Genomic DNA, 15,421 nt, shown 5'->3' on the forward strand with positions numbered 1-15,421 from the left:
TGTTGCATGCTAATTTAAGGCAATCTCTCATTGGATGCTGCACTGGTCATCCATATTTGTTGAGCTCCATCCCCAAAATGCATCATCTTTCAGTGTCATATACCTGCATATTAACACTAAATCTTGCAAACAGTCTCCCACCCAGTCCCCAGTTCAGATGCAGGTGGCTGGGACCCCCATATCTTTGAAACCCTAGGCGTATGTCTGTCCACAAGGAATGCTGAGATTCAAAAAAATTATTGTGAATGTTTAACTTTAATTTATTTGAATGGGCTCAATGAGATACTGTCAAATTTGCAGAAATTTGTGACTGGATTTTTGATTGGCGCAATGGAAAGGTAAAGTGAGCCCCTTAGGAATATGTGGAGTATGCATTTTCATACTGTATGAATTTTTCTGTACATTCTCCGTGGTAAAGTTTGTAGCTTTCGTTTTTCATACTTTACTTCTAAATGTTGACGTATTTTGTAGAATATTTTGGATTAATTTAGATTTTATTATTATTATTATTGTAAGCCATGGTGGTCGTACTCTACAGCAGGGTTCCCATACTTCTGCTGAGAGGGGCAACCTTTGCCAGGGTTCTGATAGTAGGCATTCTGGTGGGGTTTATTAAAGGAAGGTGGGGAGGGCGCCTGCAGATGATTGCAAGCTAAGGGGGGGGAGTGCTAGTTGGTGAAGCTCCTCCTGATGAAGAAGACATGTCTTTTTCCTTTTGGTCTTTCTTATACTTCATCCATAATATTATTATCATTATTATTATTATTATTATTATTATTAATAACCTACCTCGGTTTGCTACTCAGTAGCTCCCTTATGATTAATATAGTTTGTATATTTTTGTCTACATAGTGGATCTGGTTTTTCTGTATGCACATCCACAACTGTCTTTTGGGGGATGCAAATAAGTGCTGAGCTCATAACACAGCTGCAGCTTAGGGTAGGATTACACGGCTGTTCTAGGTGCGATCCGACGCGCTGCGCAAAAACGCAGAAGCAAGTCGAATGCGACAGAAATAAGGTAAGCAATAGCATTGTCGAATTGCTGCATTCATTGTTCTACTGGCTTCAGAAAGCTAATCACTGATTGGTTGCTATAGGTAACTGCCCATGGGCAAATTTGCCCAGTTTTGATAAATGAGCCCCAATGACCCCAAATACCTGCAAGTGCAGCTCCCTAGTGCGTGTATCCCAGGAATCTTTCTACCAATAGCCAAAATGCACTTTTTTTTTGGCAAGCCCACAAGCTGAGCAAAAAACAAACTTTTTTGTATGTATACATGTTTTATATATGCACTGTCTGTGACTAGTATGTGTTTTATTATGTGACACCCCTCCCTGGTCCTTGGAAAAATTGTTTTGTTTGAAACGGGTCCCTGGGGCAAAAAATGTTGGGGATCTCTGCTTCAGGGGTATCCCTAAAATTGTCTGAAACCAGAAAATATGTTAGCAGCCTGGCTCTCTGGCTTGTGGACTGAGGCGCCCCAAGGCATCAAATATATACACAGAGTACTAGCCAGCTCGGATGTGGAAACAACTGTGTTTTCTTTGGTATAAAACAATAGCATAGCTATGTAATCCATGTGAATTATGGAGGTGTCATATGGCGGAGAGATCTGCATTGATGCTGATGTATGCAGATTTTAGAAGAACTATTCATTGCAGAATGCAGGCTCTCTCTGCTCCTGTAGAAAAAGGTTCTTCTAAAAGAATACATTGTTATTAGATTGTGTAATAGGTATTCATTGTTTTTGGACTACAACTCCCAACATACCCCAGTAGTGCTGTAGAAGTTGTAGCATAAGAGCCGCAGGCTAGATATTCTTGGTATGCATTGCTAGTTGAAGTTGAGGGGCCTTATCTTTGCTTGCATTATTATGGCAAAGTTGACTCCATGCTTTCCCAACAACAGAACAGTGTCTCTGGTCACAAGCAAGTTTCTCAGCTTGGATGACTTTTCCACAGAGAATAGCTACAGAGAGAAAGACGTTTTTGTGACTCTAGCTTTAAATAAATACCTTGCATGATGATTTTCAAAGAAATTCTCCAAAAAAGCTTTAATAGAGGCAGCAGCATCTAGAATACAATACTTGGTTTTATTGAAGTCTATACAGAATTCATTTACCATAGTAAGCAACATGGCAGCTCCCATTTTACAAATAAATGCTGAAGTACAGAGTTTTTGTGGCTTCCTTCCTGGTACAGGCTTCTTCATGGGATTCTAAGTAAAGCTGTGTAAATATGTTGGCACTACTTGAGCAAAAGATAATAATACATAATAAAGGAACTTAGTAATTACTCTAGTGCCCACATAGCACATACAGCAATCTGTTCATGGATTGTCTCTTTGCAGCAAATCAGAAAATCATATGAGAACACTTTTCATGATTCTCAGATAGAACCAGCAGTAAGAATGGCACACAGGAGTAAGGTTGCCACCTGGCCAGTAATTTACCAGCCTGACCTTTAAAAATGATGCTTGACCCCAATGTTATTAATAGGGAAAAAATCTAAATATACAGGAAGGCCGGTATTTTTTTCCAAAAAAGGTGACAACCCTACACGGAGTTATCACCCAAAACTCCCTGTTGCTCTATTGGCCAATAATCTTGAGTGCCATAGTCCTGGGCCATTCTCATCTATTATAAGTAGGAAGCAGCTTAGAACAATGCTACGTTTGGCTGACTTATCTTATCCTGACATGGGTCACAAATGAAGTTACCCCAAAGAGGTAGTACCCTTAGATCAGTGTTCCCCAACCAGTGGCTTGCGAACAACATGTTGCTCACCAACCCTCTGGTTGGCCCTTATTTGGCATCCCATGAAACTATTTTCATGCTTGTGGTGCTCCACAACTCTTTTTAGATTTGAATGTGGCTCATGGGTAACAAATGCTCATGCTGCTCCAAAATGAGTGTAGGAAGCCTGCCGCTATTTGCGCACACATAAACAAAGTGTGCAAAATGCAAAAAAAAAACCTAATTGCAGCTTTATATTGCATTTAGTAAGCTGTGTTTGCAAATAAGTATATATATATATATATATATATATATATATATATATCTATATATATATATATATATATATCAATTATCTTCAGACCAGCACTCCCTTTATATATATATTTACACTGTACATATGTACACAGATACCTTACAGTCAAACATAACCCTAGGCCCTAGTCTTTTAGCTGTAGCTCCATTTATCACTGCACTTGGCTCCCTATGGGGCTGGCCTGCAGTTTCACAAATGAAAAACGAGAAAGCCATTCAAAAGTTAGATTTAAAATGCATGGGTAATAAACATGGACGTTTAATCAAAACAATGGAAATCGTCACTTGCCAATCTTGCCAACAAACAGAGCTACTAAACTGAACTATCGCAATTGTCTATAGCAACCAAGAGTTTCTAACTTGTACACTAGGCTGTTAGAAATTAAAGTGCTGATAGGTTGCTATTGGCAACTGTACTTGTGCAGTTTTAGCACTTATGTTGGTCAATGAGCCCCACCATGTATACTAACCCTTTTCCATAACTACCATCTGATAATTGCCCTTTTAGTCAGTAGTAGCCACATACACCAATGTCCAGCTGTTTAACTGCTGCTACGTAGAGAGAAGTAACAACCTGTGTCACAGCCCTTAAGCTCTTTGTTCTGATGAATACATGAATGGCTAGAGAGTGGTCGTTTTTTAGCTAATACTTAGTGCACCTGCTATTAATGTATACTATCTAGGAATAGTTTATAACAGAAGAATTTATCTTCTAATGCACTTGAAGAGATACTGCAATCATGTAATTGCCCCCTTTTATTATAATAATACAATTTTTCCAAGTACACTATACTCTATTTTTGTTACATACTTACATTAGCGGTTCAGAGTTTACATATTTATAGAGCTTTATAAGCGCAGTGCAAAGCTTTAACTAAAGCTGAGCATACTTTTAAAGATCCACTCTTTTGGCAGAGCTGTGTACTAGTGACCCACAGGACCTGCGGGTCAGACGGGTTCGAGTCGGCTGACGCATTAATTCTTCGGGTTGCGGGTGGGCTCGGGTTGAGTGGTTCCTTCCGCTCTCCCTACCCATGACCTAACACTTCCGGCTTCAGGCTTCCGCCACCTTCATTTATAGATTTGCATCTGCTCCGCCCCTTTCATGATGTCACTGCGGGCAGGGAGGGTCTTTAAATAGAGGCGCCAAGCCAGGTCAGGTCCAGAAAATCTGGACCAACACATCATTACTGCGTACACAGGTAGTGTTATATAAATAAAAATATATATATACATATATACATACAAGCAGAGGTGTATTTACCATATAGGCCTGTGCCTAGGGCAATTTTAAAGGAGTGGTCCACCTTTAAATTAATTTTAGTATGTTATAAAATAGCCAATTCTAAACAACTTTTTAGTTGGTCTTCATTATTTATTTTGCATAAATTTTAATTATTTGCCTTCTTCTTCTTCTTCTTTTCTTCCAGCCTTCAAATGTGGGGGTCACTGACCTCATCTAAAAAGAAATGCTCTGTAAGGCTACAATTGCATTGTTATTGCTACTTTTTATCTTTCTATTCAGGCCCTCTTATTCAAATCAATGAATGGTGGCTAGAGTAATATGTACTGTAGCAACCAGACTGCTGAAATTACAAACTGGAGAGCTGCTGACTAAAAGGCTAAATAACTTGAAAAAACATAAATAATAAATAAGTTAAAACCGACTGCAAATTGACTCTCTACGTTATACTAAAAGTGAACTCAAAGGTGAACGACCCATTTAAGTAGCAGAAGTGACATCACATGCCCGCCCAGTGCGCTGTGACATCATATCCAATGAAGTCACACAGATGGGCACTCACATGTCCAGTCTCTTGGGCAACACCAGACCTGAATACGCTATTGCATAAAAAATTACAAAACAAGCTGATCTTTCCCCTATATTGCCACCCCCTGGAGGGCCAAATCAGCGGATATAATCATTTGACCCCCAGGGCCAATAATGGCATCATAATGGGGGGTCTATGCAGACCTGTCCCGAGAGGACTGTATCAATAGTCTGATGCAGTCCTCAACCAACAGGATTTTTATATCTGCCCCACACAGCTAATTTTCTGATCTTTGGCTATTGATCAGACAGGCCGTTGACTTGGCCACATACACAGCCAAAACGTTTCCATTTATTTAGTCAAAAGTAGGTGGACTACGTCCAATCAAAGGGGATAGAAATCACTGTGATGAGCCTGGTCCTGTCAGTTGTCAAGCTGTCACTAGGCAGGACAAGACTTAGCATGCAGCATTCCAATTCGTTTTGCTGATGCTGTCATTTTTAAGTTCTAGCAACACCAACTCCCCGGCACCTCGATAAAAAATAAAAGCAGTAAATAAACCACATGTAATACAATTATCAGGAAGTACATGACCTGCTCCACAACCTCAAATATATAGAAGATATTAGAAGTTTTGTGACTATAGAAATGACTCACACAAGAGTTCTAGGCATTCTGCTTGTAAACACATTAACCTTTTAAGAGTCACCAATGTTAAATCACTAACTACAAAATAATAGTACTATTGTGCCAAAGCTGTAGATTCTACATTTCCAGATTACCTTTTGATCTATGCTGTGGTGTGTTTACTGCCAACATGAGGTGCAGGGCAACTAGCACAGAAAGGGTTAATAATAGGGATGCACTGAATCCAGGATTTAGTTCAGGATTCGGCCAAATCCAAGTGCCAGGTCGAACCGAATACAAATACAAAAAAATCGCGACTTTTCGTCTGACAAACAAGGAAGTCGAAAATTTTTATCCATACACTGCGCGTGCGGTTCTTATTCTCCCTTGTTTCCCTCATTTACATATGAAAATTAGGGTTCAGATTTGGTTCGGTAATCAGCAGAATCTTCACATAGGATTTGGCCAAAACCTAAAATAGTGGATTCGGTGCATCCCTAATAATGAATCTGGGAAAACAAGCGTGCATGTAAATGAATAATAAAACCATATATAATTTAAATACTGTATATGGCATATTAAAAATAAAGTGCCAAGTGTTAAAGGCCAAAGGAGGGGAAATGTCCCTGACTGTCCCATAGGGTTTACAATCTAAATGAGAGTATAAACAGCTGACAATAACAGGTGTAACACATATAGGTTTTACACAAGCGTTATTGACCTTCTATATATGGAATATTTTTATCAAATAACGTTTATAAATGTTTATTTTATAGTGTATCCATACATTTGTGAAACAGTTTCACAAAGCATAGTTGCTGGTTAAAAAGATTATCTAAGTCAAAAATGGCACCCAAACTTATTATAAAAATGTATGTAACATCCACCTATCATGTCCCACAGATACATAGTTACATATGCAAGTAATAAATACACCCCCAAAAATACATGGTCATATTATCCAATATATGTTAGACATAGCCATATATGTTACTGGCCAAGTAAAAACCCCTAAAGCCTCCATACTTGCAGTCAGCAATCTAATGATAGCAACAACTGTGCCAGCATGCAACTGGCATCAAGGACAGTTTGTTGGATGAATATAGAACAATCCTTAATCCTCTTCTTTATTAAAAATTCAATCAGACACATAATAGTCTAAACATTCAGTCCAGGACTAACCTGAAATGGCCGAAATATGCCCAAATAGCAGAGCATTAGTGATCCCAGGTTGGATTTGCAAAGTCATATTGCAGTTAATGTGTCAAATTATGCAAATAAAATAAAACGAGAATTCAATGTGCTATATACTGACATAAAGGGGTTGGCATGCAAATGTACTACAGAAGCACTGGGTCAAAAAAGTGTATTTAACACAAGTGCTAGTCTGTAATATGCAGATTCCTCCAAACACCTTTTTTTCTGTTCTGTTGTTTTCAGATTGTTCCCCAGAAATAAAGGCTTTTTTCAATTACTTTTCATTATTTATTTTTTTACTGTTTTTCCGAAATCTAAGTTTAAAGTTGATGGTTCCTGTCTGTGGTGTTTCAATCTGGCGGTAATTCAGGTGCAGATTCTAAACTGTTACAATTTTGCAAAATGTAGTTGATACATTTCTCAGCAGCATCTCTGGAGTATTAGCAACTATTGTATCAATTCTAACAGCTGCCTGTAATGAAACTCAGGGATTCTGCTCAGCAGGGACAAAGATAAGAAATATATCAGCTAAATGTATCAATTTAGAACAGTTTTACAGGATTGGCGAACCCCCATCCCAGAGCTGCTTTAGAAGGTGAAAAATGACACTTTATACTTCAATATTAGAAAAACAGTGACACACCGAAAATAGAAAGTAATTGGAAAAAGTCATTATTTCTGGTGATCGATCTGAAAAGAACTAAAAAAAGAGCAAGCAGATTTTTTTTAATTTCATTTTGAAATCTGACATGGGGCTAGACATATTGTCAGTTTCTCAGCTGCCCCCAGTCATGTGATGTGTGCTCTAATAAACTTCAGTCACTCTTTACTGCTGTACTGCAAGTTGGAGTGATAGCACCCCCCCAGCAGCCTCACAACAGGACAATGGGAAGGTAACTAGATAGCAGCTCCCTGACACAAGATAATAGCTGCCTGGTAGATCTAAGAACAGTACTCATTTGTAAAATCCAGGTCCCAGTGAGACACATTCAGTTACATTGAGTAGGAGAAACAACAGCCTGCCAGAAAGCAGTTCCATCCTAAAGTGCTGGCTCTTTCTGAAAGCACATGACCAGGCAAAATGACCTGAGATGGCTGCCTACACACCAATATTACAACTTAAAAAACTACATTTGCTGGTTCAGAAATGAAATCTTATATTGTGAGTCAATAATTTGCAGTGTAAACAGTGTAATTTAGAAATAAAAACTACATAATAAGATCATGACAGAATCCCTTTAAGCTCTCAATAGGATAGGAACATTTACCAGTTGCCAAAATATACAGGGCACAGTCTCCTCTATGGTGATATGCATGGTGAATAAACACCAGCCCCCAGTTCTGAGAAGGGGCAAAAGGACCACTGCCTTGCTCTGATACACAAACTTGCCCCTAGGGGACTCAATTTACATTTATCCCAGATATATACTTTAGATAGATAGATAGATAGATAGATAGATAGATAGATAGATAGATAGATAGATAGATAGATATAGATATAGATATGTGAATTGCTCAGATTGGACCCATACAAATAAAAGGGTAAGAAGACAAAGAGTCCTATATTCAGTAGATATGTTATGAGATATAATATAATACATATACAGTAGTCATTTCACACATATAAATAAATATTAAAAATTACAGTATTAAGATATTTTTTAGCTCTACAGTGGTTTTGAACTTTCCACCAAATGAAAACTAGAATGGATAAACAGTAAGGTAGTGGGAAATAATACACGTCTAAAGCCCCTTGTAGCAGTCAATGAATTGCGACTACTGAGATGCACAGTGTGTGTGAGTGGCTTGTCACAGCTCCCATCTTATCTGCACTTCCTACCATGGAATTCATCTTCATTCTTTGCTTGGCAAGATGGGAATCCATCACTGCCATCCCGTTGCTCTCTGCACATACATATACACACACACTATTCCCTATACAATAGTGATGCACTGGCAGTGAGGTGTGTGTGTGTTTGGGTGTAGGTGTGTGTGTGTAGGTGGGGTGGGCATGGTTTGGAAGGGGCAGGGGGTGCTTAGTGGAATGGCAGGGGGGGGTGCAAGTGGCTTAGGATATGCAGTGTGCATTAGTAAACAGAAGTACATACAAAGCATAAGAGGGAGTGGATAGTGAAAGCACAGAGGGGATTTCCAGCAGCGGTGGAAGCTAAATGAAATGGCAAATAATCACTGCTCTCTTACCTTGTGCAACTCACTCCCCCATTCCTCTGGGACACCGGTGACTGTAATATCCCTGTGGTCAGAGGGAATAAGGTGAATTTTGGAGCCCCTGCACTATCCCCTTTCCCACTCTCCTTGCTCTGCTGCTGAACAATCAGCCCCTATGTCAGGCTTTCCTGGCAGAGCGCAGATGCTCCCTGTGTTTGGAGGGGGGGGAGTGGAGGGGCGGAATCTGGGATCAGACACTCAGGTCTATCGGAAGAGAAAGAGGTGGGTTGCTTTAGGTTGTGATTTCCTACTACTCTCCTTTCCTCTTCCTCTCCCCTCCTCCTTCTCCCTTTCCTCCTCCTATCCATTCACTCATCTCCCTCCCCCTTCCATAGTAGTCCTCAGTCTGACAGGAGGGGAATTGTACCCTTCCAATAGATCTGTTCCTTTCTGGCTCTTGCTGAACTTTAGCTCCCAGCACATGTACAGCTGTAGCTTACTGATCACTACTGTATAAGCCTGTTCCTCATTTTATCCTGTAGGCTGAGAATGGGGGAATAATCAGTCAGAGAAGTGATATTATTTCTCTAGCAATCTTAACAGGGGTGCCCTGTACTTGGTGCCCAGTAGAATTACATTTGAATTAAATGTTTTCATTTTTAATTTATTTCCATCAAAACATGTCATAACTTAAAGGGGACCTGTCACTTACATAAAAAGCTGTATAATAAAAGTCCTTTTCAAATTAAACAAGAGATCCAAATTCTTTTTTTTATTAAAGCATTCATAGCTGTAAACTCATTCAAAAATCTCAATATTGCCTGCCCCACCTCTATGTCTTAAAGTGGCCATACATGGGCCGATAAAAGCTGCCGACAGACTGAGTCAGCAACTTACAAACAAAAAGGGATCATCATCTAGGGCAACAGAGAGACCAGAAACAGTATATATTGTAATAAGTTGGGAGACTAGGTAGAAGGAATTAACACTAAAGTTCAAACTAACTTTTCTTTCCTTTTTGCTATTGTCTCATTGGCCCTCTAACAGGCTTCCCTTATTGATATCTGATCGGAAAAAAAATCCTGTTGGATTGCAGACCACATCTGTTAGTCCCGTGATCCGACCGCCCGTACTCCTTGTATTATGATCCAATCGTTGGGCCCTAGGGCCCACAATCGTATCAGTCCGTATCATATATCGGTGAGAGATCTGCTCATTTGGCAACATCGCCAAACGAGCAGCTCTCTATGTATAAGGCCACATTTAGGCATAGAGCTTGGGTAGGCAATTACTTTCACTTTCCAATCAGCACTTACTACGTGTCACTGCACTCCCCTCATTCCCCCCTCTCTCTTTAACTTCACTTAATTGTCGCCAGTGCATGGGGATAGAAATCAGGTCCCCCATTCTGGTGCACAAACAAGATTTTAAGATGATGCAAGGCTTGCTTTAATAACAGTGTCCACAAAATGGCTCCTGCCTCCTTGATATAATTATGAGTTCCCAGACTGAAGGAAACAAGATTCAAATAATTTATACAGTGTAATTAAAGTTCATTTTACTTGACTAACATCATAAAATAGGATTTGGAATATTTTTTTCAGATGACGGGTCCCCTTTAAATCTTTGTTCTTCAAACTCCCTGTTCACTAAACAGTCTAAAGGGTTAACTTACAAGACAAGGCGTTTACTTAAACTCTACGCCCATTAACACTGCAATTTTTTTTTTTTTTAAAGCTCCAAAATTAACTTTACTCAACCATGGTTACTGCAGTGCGATGTGCCAGATTTGTCTTGCTATACATGTTGTTGTTGTTGTTTACTCAATCTTGCAGATTTTATGTGTGTGCCATTGCAAAGTATAACAATAATAAATATTATTTTATTAATTTTCAGTAAATGTTATCAATAATGTAATTGTTAGCAATATATCAATGTACGTAAACATTTAACTATTGCCAATTAACATCATATCCAGAAACCTGTTTTCAAGAAAGCTCTGAATTACAGGAAGGCAATCTCCTATAGAGTCCATTTTCAGCAAATAATTCTAATTTTGAAAAATGATTTGCTTTTTCTCTGTCATAATAAAACACTACCCTGTTCTTGATGGTAACTAAGCTGCATGAATCCATACTGGTGGCAAAACTATTCTTTTGGGTTTAGAGATTCTACAGATCCAGATTCTGGATAATAGATTCTGTACCTGTATTTTATAAGATTATAAATGAATTCATTAATATTCAAACAACATACAGCCTTATATATAATTATTTTTCCCACTGGATGTACTGGTGTTTCCTGACATAATGGTACTCTGTAGGCGGCAATAGAAATTGACATGAATTTTGGCATGATTTGGCTATAATTTTGGCACTAGATTTTAGTAAACCACAAAACTGCTAATTGGGGCTCATTTATAAACAGTGGGCAAATTTGCTCCTGGGCAGCAACCCATGGCAACCAATCAGATGATTGCTTTCAGTGCTCAACTTGCAGCTGGCTGAAAAAGCTAATCACTGATTGGTTGCTATGGGTTACTGCCAGGTCCGGATTGAGAATTAAAATAGGCCCTGACATTTCAGGTACACAGAGGCCCAATCAGCCTACTCAGAGGCCCAAACAGCCCCACCAGCCCACTAAATACTGACTTTCTATGGCACCTTATAGCAGCCCCTCTGGCATTTGCCAGAGCCCACAGATTGCCAACGTTTGCTGTTTAGATGGGGTCAGTGACCCCCATTTAAAAGATGGAAAAAGTCAGAAGAAGAAGGCAAACAATTCAAAAACTACAATAAAGAAAAAATTAAGGCCAAAGTCTGTAACCTTTAAAGTATACAAAACGACATCTGTTGCAGCTAAAGGGGGTCCAATTTTCATGAGAGGAATAAAACGGTTACATGTATTGTTACAGCTAGTTCCATGGAAATTGGTTGTTCCTATGTTGTACAATATAAAGGCCATGTTGTGGCCATAGATAGTAATGAGAATGTCCTTCCATCTGGTTGTGTGGCTGGTTTCAGAGTATGGCAGAGAAGGTTCCCCAGCATCACAGGTGCTTCTTAGGGAAGTTGTTGGTAAAAGTACAAATGACATTTTATATTGTGCAATATATATATATATATATATATATATATATATATATATATATATATATATATATATATATATATATATATATATATATTTGAATACAGATCTAGGATGTCCAACTTGTGGGCCTCCAGCTGCTACTGTATTGCAGCTCCCAGCAGCCCCCGTCCTAACAGCTGAAACACGTACCAGCTTAAATTTCTACTTAGTGATAACTATACAGTACACTGCCATCATCCAACATTTTGGGGACATTATCTATATTGCACATGTGTTAAAACTGTCCATCAATTAAGAGCCCACCTTTGTTATCTTACATCCTCCAGCACGTATTGGGTATGCTGTTACACCCCTGCTTCCAGTAAGCTAATCATCATTGATGCATATGGTGTTATATATAATTTGTTATACATAATACAACGGTTTTAAAATCTAGTGCTATTAACTAGTTTGCCACCTAAATGGAATATATACGTTAAAGCTGTGCTGTACATTTCCTCACTCCACAGAGAAGTTGTAGCTATTTCTCCACAAATTTATTGCAGCTTATATACAGTATTTAGTATAGCCAATACATCTACTATATACTGAAAACATTGTCATTTATATGCAACAGGGCAACCATTTGCTCATCTCTCTATAGTCTCTTCAATTTTAACAGACCCTCCCATTTCACTTGCAGCCCCCTTGCAAATGATCCCTGCATAGGAGACAGTTCTGGCTCTCTTTATACCCCACATTCAAATCCTTGAAACATTCTGCCACATTCAGCTGCTCAGAAACAGCCAATGCACTTACCTATTTCCTTATCCTGTACCTCTAAAGGCTAATGGCACACACAGAGGAGCAAACTGTTTTGCCTCCTTCCACCATGCCCGGACTAGCAATCTGTGGGTTCTGGCAAATGCCAGTGGGGCTGCTGTATGGTTCCATAGAAAGTTAGCATATAGTGGGCTGGTAGGGGGCTGTTTGGGCCTCTATTTATTTGGAATTGCAGGGCCTATTTTGACTACCAGACCACTTCCACCCCATAACTGTTTGCAATGACAGTTCTGGAATCCAAGCAGTGGATTTTGCATGGAAAAAAGGGTCACATCTGTGTTTTCTCTGCATTTTGCTGGAGTAGAAAACCCGATGTTTCCCATTAGCCTAAGCTGCTATAACATGCTCCTATCCAGTCATCTTTTTCCTTTTCAACTGCAATGGGTCACCGATTGCTGTCAGGAACATATTTATTTACTTATGGGGTAGGAAATTCAGGCAGAAATGAATTGCTGCTTTTGCTTCATCCCTTTAAGGATATATGGGAGTGCTATACTGTATGTCCCTTTGGCTAACAATACATCTAAAACCAACAGATTTTATTATGCCTTATCTCAGTTACACCGACCCCTAGTATTTAGGGTTGCCACCTTTTGAAAATTTTCTTACTGGCCAGTGGGTGTAGCGTCACATCAAGGGGTGGGGCGACGTCATTGAGGGGTGTGATGATGATGTTGATGGGGCAGAGTGATGACATTAATGGGGTGGGTGATGCAATTGAGGGGTGGGCATATGACACGAGGGGGCAGAATGATGATGTCACCAATGTCAGAGAAAGGCTTCAGGAAGGAGGAAGAGGAAGAGAAAGGTATGTTTTTACTGGATCGGGAGCTTAAGGGGGAGGTTTGGGGTGGGCCAGGGGCTGCACTTTAGAATATTACAAATTTACCGGCAACTACATTGCTAGGCCAGTTAAACAACAGCCTGGTGGCAACCCTACGAGTATCCAGCATTCCTTGCACCTTAGGACTGGTGACAGACTAATTATACACAAGACTTCTGCCCAACTCTAGTGTCCCTTCCACTCTCTCCCATAATTGTAACTGCAGCAAATGAGAACCTGAAACATAGAATGCCCATGGGCATAACATTTAAATTTTCCACCTTCAAAAAAAAATTTCAGCTGACCAAACCACATGGAGGAGCTAACTGATGGATCAGTTTTTTCAGAAAAAAAAATTATATACTGTGCTACAATGAATTTCCTAGAAATGGGAAAGTTCAAGGAACTTTAGAACTCCCAGGTTATTCTTAGTGATGTTTCTATCCACATGTTTACTAATTAGTCCGTATTCTAGGCAGATAGGAGTGAGGGAGTGGAGATGGGAAAAGGGTGGAGCAAGGGCAGGGCAGGGCATGGGAAGGTGAGCCACAGCCCAAGGCCCACAGAAAATTGAATCTTCCCCTGCACTGTGCCTTATTAGAGAAAGACTTTCATATCTAAAAATGGGTTCAATCATGAATGGGATAGTGTTTTTTTATATTTAATTTTGAAATATGACATGGGATTAGACATATTGTCAGTTTCCCAGGAGCTCCCAGTAGTGTGACTTGTGCTCTGATAAACTTCAGTCACTCTTTACTGCTGTACTGCAAATTCGAGTGACCTCAACCCCCTCCCTCCCCCCAGCAGCCTAACAACAAAACAATAGTAAGGTAACCAGATAACAGCTCGCTGACACACAATATATCAGCTTCCTGGTAGATATAAGAACAGCACTCAATAGTAAAATCCAGGTCCCACTGCAACACCTTCAGTTACATTGAGTAGGAGAAACAACAGCCTGCCGGAAAGCAGTTCCATAGAGCAGTGCTGGCTCTTTCTGAAAGCACAGGAACAGGCAAAATGACCTGAGATGTCTACCTACACACACACCAATATTACAACTAAAAAAATACACTTATTGGTTCAGGAATAACATTTAATACGGTAGAGTGAATTATTTGCAGTGTAAACAGTGTAATTTAGAAATAAAAACTACACCATAACAACCATGACAGAATCCCTTTAACAGAACCGCTGAAGCTCAATGAACCTTGTCACTCAATGAATCCTTATTAAACACCACATGCTTTGAATGTGGCCATTAATGCATTGCATGTTACAGAATATGCAAATGAGAAACATTAAAACATCTTTGCAACTCCTCCTGCCCTATTTTCATGGCCGTGCCGTGAGTGATATAAATGAACACCAAGCCCATGCACACAACATGAATGATTTACTGACAATGCGTAAGGCTGTGAACTAGTAATACCAAACAAAGCAGTTTTTTCACATTTAAATTTTAGGACTCATTTACCACCAATACAGGGGTTAGTGCTGCAGTTAATGGGACACAAAAAACCCATTTGCTGTAAATTATGTGAGCATTAGATACTGCTATTTGCAAATATAGAGGTGGGCTGATGTTTTATATTTATTTCTTTATTATTATGTTTTATTAATATTGTCATTATTCTTGTAGTGATTTTTTGCCCCAACTCTATGCCTCAGGCATAAAGATGGGGCAGGCAATACATGATTGGAAGCTTAGATTTGTAACTACAGTTATAATAGGATTGGATGTTTTTAATTAAAAATGTGTGGCTGACAGGTCTTCTTTAACTTAAATACACATATAGATGGTAGGATATTATGCCTTATAATCACAAATTTCACTGAGCCATAGTAATATAGCATAGCTC

At 39.3% G+C, this 15,421-nt stretch overlaps 1 protein-coding gene across 1 annotated transcript in view; it reads right to left on the reverse strand.

The window, feature by feature from the left end:
• The window catches only part of tcf20.L (transcription factor 20 (AR1) L homeolog), an 88,409-nt gene extending 79,277 nt beyond the window's left edge, over nt 1-9,132 (reverse strand). Inside the window, exon 1 of the mRNA XM_041590646.1 lies at nt 8,852-9,132. The gene's annotated coding sequence lies outside the window, so the exon portion shown is untranslated. The remainder of the gene's footprint in view (nt 1-8,851) is intronic.
• Nucleotides 9,133-15,421: the final 6,289 nt, after the last annotated feature.

This window comes from Xenopus laevis, chromosome 4L (genome assembly GCF_017654675.1).
Source record: "Xenopus laevis strain J_2021 chromosome 4L, Xenopus_laevis_v10.1, whole genome shotgun sequence".
Classification (NCBI taxonomy): domain Eukaryota; kingdom Metazoa; phylum Chordata; class Amphibia; order Anura; family Pipidae; genus Xenopus; species Xenopus laevis.